At 43.3% G+C, this 7,135-nt stretch overlaps 1 pseudogene; it reads right to left on the bottom strand.

Moving 5' to 3' along the window:
• Positions 1-5,400: 5,400 nt before the first annotated feature.
• Positions 5,401-6,764, bottom strand: LOC105518065 (annotated as a pseudogene).
• Between the last annotated feature and the right edge of the window lie 371 nt (positions 6,765-7,135).

Genomic DNA, 7,135 nt, shown 5'->3' with positions numbered 1-7,135 from the left:
CCCCTGAGGTAGGACAGTAAAGGTATATTGCTGCTGAAGGCAAATTGCTTCTGGTAGGCCTTGTGGACAGTAATGGAGAAAAAGGCATTTGCCAAGTCAATGGCTGCATACCAGGTACCAGGAGATGTGTTAGTTTGCTCAAGCAATGAAACCACATCTGGTACAGCAGCTGCAATTGGAGTCACCACTTAGTTAAGCTGATGATAATCTACTGTCATTCTCCAAGATCCATCTGTCTTCTGCACAAGCCAAATGGGAGAGTTGAACAGGGATGTGATGGGAATCACCACCCGTGTGTCTTTCAAGTCCTTGATGGTGGCACTGATCTCTGCAATCCCTGCAGGGATGTGACATTGTTTTTGATTTACTGTTTTTCTAGGTAGAGGCAACTCTAATGGCTTCCATTGATCCTTTCCCACTATAATAGCCCTCACCCTACCAGTCAGGGAACCAATGTCGGGGTTCTGCCAGCTGCTAAGTATGTCTATGCCAATCATGCATTCTGGCACTGGGGAAATGACCACAGGATGAGTCTGGGGACCCACTGTAAGTCGGACCTGAGCTAAAACTCCATTAATTACCATACCTCCATAGCCCCTACTTTAACTGGAGGACCACAATGACGTTTTTGCTCCCTTGGAATCAACATCAGCTCAGAGCCAGTGTCCAGTAGTCCCCAAAATGTCTGATCATTTCCCTTTCCCCAATGCACAGTTACCCTGGTTAAAGTCCAGAGGTCTCATTGGGGAAGGATGGGAGAAAGATTCACCACATAAATTATTGGTAATGTAGTGGGGTCCTTCCTCAAGGGAACCTGGCCTCCTCTTCATTCAAGGGGTTCTGGGTCTGTAAACTGGCTCAAGTCTGGAAATTGATTGAGGGGCTGTGATTCTGTTTTTATAATTCAAATTAATCTTTTGTCCATTCAACCCAGAAGTTTTCTGCTTGTATAAATTCAGTAGGAAGGCAATAGGCTTCCTATCAACTTCACTTCTAGGAGCAACGTGATTAATTAATTAGCCAATACCAGAGCTCACACGAGTCAGACTATTCTGATTACCGCTTTGCCTCTGCTGTCCATTACGGTAGCTACACACACCTTGCCTTTGACAGTTGAGTGTCATCACTTGGCTTCTGCCACCTCGGGATCCAATTATTCCCATTGTATTTAAACTTTGTAGTTGCGTGACTGCAGTTCCCACCATTAGATCTGACATACAGGGAAGAACAATCACAGGGCTCTTCAAAGATGCAGGTGCTGCCCTCACGAATCTGTTTTGCAAGGCATTGGTCAAGGGTATATCTTCTGGACCCTACCAGCTGGGATGAGTAGGTCTAAAGTGACTAATCCTCTCCACCATCCCAATCTCCCTAAGCCTTTGGATCCCTTCCTCTACATTAAACCAAGGGAGATCAGGCATTTCCAGCTCATTCACCGTGAGCCATCTTTTAATCCATATTTCAGCTAACCAAGCAAATAAACTATTAGAACATTTTTAAACTCCCCAGCTGCAACATTAAAAGCAGAGTCCCTACTTAGTGGGCCCAAATCAATAAATTCAGCCTGATCCAACTCTGTGTTCCTTCCATCATTATCCCATACCCTTAATATCCATTCCCATGCCTGTTCTCCAGATTTCTGTTTATATGAATTAGAGAACTCAAATGGTTCTTTTCGAGTGTAGCACACCTCCTCATGGGTCACATTCTCAACCTCACCTGTAGGGGCCTGCCGGAACTTTAGTTATAGGTCTAGAAGTAAACAGGGGTTTTGGGGGTGGCTCCTGAGAAGAATCAACATTATCTTGCCTGGCAACTGCCTTGTGGGAGGCCATCACTGTTGCCTCCGGCAGCACAGGTTTATCTCCTCAGACAAAGGTGGAAAGGCTGAGGGCAGCATGGGAAGGGATGTTGCCGCCACAGGTGATGGGGAAGCTGTTCCTTCTGCCAAAAAAGGTTCATCAGAGTTTACAAACTCAGTGTCCCCAGCTTCATCAGGGTCCTCCCACATGTCCCCATTCCAAGCTGCAGGGTCCCATTCTTTTCCAATCAATGCCCTCACTTTAACAGTAGACACCTGGCGAGGCTGTGCATGTGTCATTCATGGCAGGTCAGCCACTCGCATGATAAGAACTTGTGTCTGTTTTTCCACAATTTCAGCTCTTTCTCTACAGGAGGTAAGAATTTCACTTGGGGCAATCTTAGCAGATTTGAGGCTCAGTATCTGCTTCTGAAGCTGAGAGACAGAATCCCTGAGTTCATCATTTTCTTTTGTCACTTTGCCCACTGAACTTAGGAGCAACCAACCAGCTTCATTATGTTCTTTGGTTCTCCACATATGGTCAAAGGTATTATGTATAGAGTCACTAAACTCCTTGCCTCTCATGAGCAGTGAATCAGGAGTGTCAAATGCATTTATTTTGCATAACTCTCTAAACAGTTTATGCCAAGGACTATCAGTGTTCTCCATACTATGAGAAGTAGAGTCCTTAGCATTTTGGAGTCTAATCATATTAAGCAGCCAACTCCAGAAACCCCAAAACCGACAAAAGAACTCCATCCTTAATATTCTGTTCCTCTAGAACCAGTCCTGGTACCAAAATCTGCATTAGGGTTCTCTTAGAGGGACAGAACTAATAGGATAGATATACATATTTTTATATATATATATCTCCTACATATAGCTCAGATATATATCCTCTATATAGAAAGATCCGTTCTCTGTATATATCCTATATATATCTATATATAATTATATATGTCTATATCATATATATGTATATACATATAAAGGGGATTTTATTAAGTATTAACTCCCATGATCACAAGGTCCCACAACAGACTGTCTGCAAGCTGAGGAGCAAGGAGAGCCAGTCTGAGTCCCAAAACTGAAGAACTTGGAGTCTGATGTTCGAGGACAGGAAGCATCCAGCACGGGAGAAAGATGTAGGCTGGGAGGCTAGGCCAGTCTCTCCTTTTCACGTCTTTCTGTCTGCTTAATATTCGTTGCAGCTGATTAGATTGTGCCCACCAGATTAAGGGTGGATCTGCCTTCCCCAGCCCACTGACTCAAATTTAATCCCTTTTGGCAACACCCTTACAGATACACCCAGGATCAGTACTTTGTATCCTTCGATCCAATCAAGCTGACACTCAGTATTAACCATCACAGTTATTATGTATGGATTTGTCTGTTCTGGACATTTCATGTCACTGGGATCATAGAATATGTGGTCATTTGTGTCTGGCTTATCTCATTATAATGTTTGGAGATTAATCCATGTTGTAGTGTGTATCAGTCATTCCTTTTGACGGCTGAATGCTATTGTCCTATGGGAATGGACCGCGTTTTGTTCATATCCTTTGATGGACATGTGGGTGGTTCTCCTTTGTGACTCTTGTGAATAATGCTGCTGTGTGGACAAGTTTTCGAGTCTCCTGAGTATTTTCCTTGTGTTTCGAGCTTTTTAACCTCACCGCCCCAGGCATAGCATTTGTGATTTCCTGAGCACAGGGGTGGCGCATCTCTTATGAATCAAAAGAATAGGATTGGTCATTTTGGCTTCACAGCTGTTGAAGCAAAATTAAAACTCACAATTTTCAAAGGTCATAGGATTTTTGTCCTGACCCCGGTGGGTGTGGGCCCCTGCAGGGCTCCAACAGAGGTGGTCAACATGTCTGCTGAGCCTTCAGGAAGACATGCATGGTTGCCGGCATCCTGGTGGTCCTTGTGGTGGCAGTTTGTGATTAGCTCAGCCTCATCCCCTGCTGCTGCTGCTGCTTTCTGAGCAGGAGCATGGGAGTCTTTCAGCCTCCCTGTGAAGTGGACACAGGGTTGATTCTGGGGTTCAGGCACTGAGCAGAGTCCCTGTAACCCAAGGGTGATAGCGCTCGGGAACGTGTTCCCCCTTAGACATGAGCTGCTCTCTTGTCATTTTCCACTCTTTCACTTCCCAGCAACAACATAGCTTCAGACCAAAATCAAAACCTTCACCTCTTCATCATTTCTGGTTATATTTCAGAAACCCCTGCTATAGGGGGATCCCTCAATAAACTTAAATTTTCCAGATTTGGGGGACATTGGCAGTATCTTCATCATAGCATTGTAGGATTTATAAGGTTTTGTGTTGAATATTTTTATTTATTTATTTTTTTAAGAGACATTGTCCTGCTCTGTTACCCAAGCTAGAGTGCAGTAGTGTGACCTTGCCTCCCTGCAGCCTTCAATTCCTGGGCTCAAGTGATCCTTCTGCCTCTGCCTCCTGAGTAGGTGGGACTACAGGCACCCGTCACCCATGCCCAGCTAATTTCTGTATTTTTTGTAGAGACGGGATTTCACCATGTTGGCTAGGCTGGTCTCAAACCCCTGACCTCAAGTGATCCACCCACCTTGGCCTCCCAAAGTGCTGGAATTACAGGTGTGAGCCACCACACCCGACCTCCCTCTACCTTTTTTTTTCTTTCAGTATGTCTAAATATTTTGGAATTGTAATTTAAACCATCAGGGCAAAAGCTGAAAATTAATGCTTAGGTTTGCTAGTAAGTGCACTCTTCCCTGTTTCCCCCAAATAAAATCAGTTTATTGTTTAATTGCACCCCAAAGCGAGTTCTCTCAGTACGAAGCAACTACTACATACACACAAAATGGTTGTTAATGTAATAACTTCCCTGGCTCATCCAACGTGCAATGCACACGACTTCAAAGACTACAATTTAGGGCAAGTGTACATGAAATGAGAAAGCAACTCTCCAAGTTTCAAAACCTGCTGTTAAATTATTTCTAGGACACTCAGGTCATATTTACTGCTCAGTAGGATGTTGCATTGTCATGTGATTATCAGTCTACCTCACAGTGTACATTACCAGATGCCAATTGGAGGGACTAGAGATAAAACTTAAGTAGTATTATTTCTTAATGGGCTGAATAAGGTAATTACAAATAAGTTTGCTTTACATCCTGTTGAAGACCTCTTTACAGCCTCAGCACCTAACAATATCTAGCAGGCTCCAAGAATGCTTGTCAGGCGAAATGATGATGTAACATTTGAAAATGGAGCCAGTTACTTCAGGTTAAGTCATTGAGAACCAAGTATCTGAAGAATGGCCAAAATCAAATCTTTATTTTTATAACTGTATAAATGTGATCCAAATGTGTTCACCACCAGTTTTTCAAAAAGAAACATGCTATAAGCAAACTACATCTGCTCACTAATGTGTGTATGGACTCCCTAGATGTCTCATTGGGCTTAATTACAGAGCACTCACAGTAATAGATTTTTAGTGTATAGTGTAGCTTGATGTTAAGCCATTTTAGCTTTTGCACATACATGTTGTGCTTCTGGCTGATAATGGAGAAGAATTTGCAGCATTACACTGTTAAGCTAGGTTGCATCCATCCCATTAAATGGCATCAATATCAATGTCATCATCCTTGTTTTTGGACTTTACAGTTTCAACTTTAGGTACACTGGCAGTCTTCTAATATACCACCTCAATGTTCTCATCTTCATCTTCTTTACCACCAGAAGATTCTTCCTCTGCCTCCTTCATTTTATAAATGGTTCTGCTTTGACACAAATCTCTTTGGCTAGTTCTTTTGAGACATATTTCTTAAAGGCCTTTTTCCGACCAGCTGATGATGACCTCTTCTTCCAAAAAATCTACATCATACATCTCCTTCAAGATATGTGGAATCTTGGAGATGAGGTGAGCTTGGTGCATGCATTGCTACCCCACACGTCAAACCACGAAGAAGGTACCATTGAGCTTTTTTGTTGTTGTGACAAAATCATAGGAAATGGTGCCTGTATTTCTTATGTGTTCTCTAATCTCCTCTTTAAAAAGAACTCCAGTCAGAACAAGAGGGCCCATGGCTTTTACATCCAGTCCTTCTGCTTCAGCAACCATTTCTTTGTCACATAAATCAGTGATACCCTCTTCTTTCTTTTTCTTCGCAAAATCAAACAGGATGTTGGCCCACTCCTCAACTGTTCTTTCCAAATCATCACGGAGTATCAGAACTTTTGCATGATCACTGATTTCATCCATTCTGCGACTTTGAGCTTCCTCACTTGTATCTTCCCCCCAATCATCCTCCTTCTCTTCCACTGTATGTGGAGGAGGGCTAATTTCTTTGGTGGTGGTGGTAGTGTTGTCTCACTGCTGGATACGGAGCCATTTTCCTTGTCTTTGCCCTTTCTATTTTTCTTTTCCTTTTCTTTCTTTCCTTTACCACTGTCACTATTCTCAGGTGGGTTTTTGAGAATGAATGTGCAGAGTTTATGGTGGGTGTCAAGCATGCCTTGATAGCCACAGGCTTTATAAGAATTACCTATTGTTTGCTGCTTTGGCTTATCATGCATGTCTGTTTCAGGACTTTCACATTCAGGACAGAGAACAAATTTTTTAATGAATCCATCCAACATGTCTTGCACCTTATTGGCCTCAAGAGATCCATTCACAGTGTAACAATGTATCCCACCAAAATATTTGGTAGGATACCTTGGAGGCCAATTAATCGCCTTTGCGGTGTCAATCATGTTGACTATAACTGTCTTGATTCCATTTCCTTTGCCCTCAACCTTGGCAATCATGCAGGGCATCTTGTGATAGAACTGGTCTGACACGCTGTGGTTGACATTGACAGACATTTTGGCTTTATTAGTGGCTTTATCAATAAGATGAAGATATCTTTGATTGCAGCTTTTTGATATCTTCTGCCTGGAGAAGAAGGGATGACATAAACGACTGCAAAAGTTCTCGGTCTCTGATGTGAAAACATTTTCACTACCCAGGCTGTAAGCTGTCTTGCTTGTATGCTATGTTTCCCCAGTTACACGTACCAATGGCTGCACAACAGCTCTTCTGGTGAAGGCCTCCCTGCTCTCCCAGGCTTGAAAAGCGCTGTCCTTCATGTTTCCCTGTCACCTTGCTCCTAGCAGGCATCACATCAAGTCCACCCTGCCAGTTTATCTTTTTTTTTGAGATGGAGTCTCGCTCTGTTGCCCAGGCTGGAGTGCAGTGGTGCGATCTCAGCTCACTGAAACCTCTGTCTCCTGGGTTCAAGTGATTCTCCTGCCTCAGCCTCCCGAGTAGCTGGGACTACAGACACCTACCACCACACCCAGCTAATTTT

This window comes from Colobus angolensis, unplaced genomic scaffold, assembly GCF_000951035.1.
Source record: "Colobus angolensis palliatus isolate OR3802 unplaced genomic scaffold, Cang.pa_1.0 Scaffold310, whole genome shotgun sequence".
In the NCBI taxonomy this organism is placed as follows: Eukaryota; Metazoa; Chordata; class Mammalia; order Primates; family Cercopithecidae; genus Colobus; species Colobus angolensis.
Note: the sequence above shows the minus strand (reverse complement) of the source record. Positions and strands in the feature narration are given on the sequence as shown.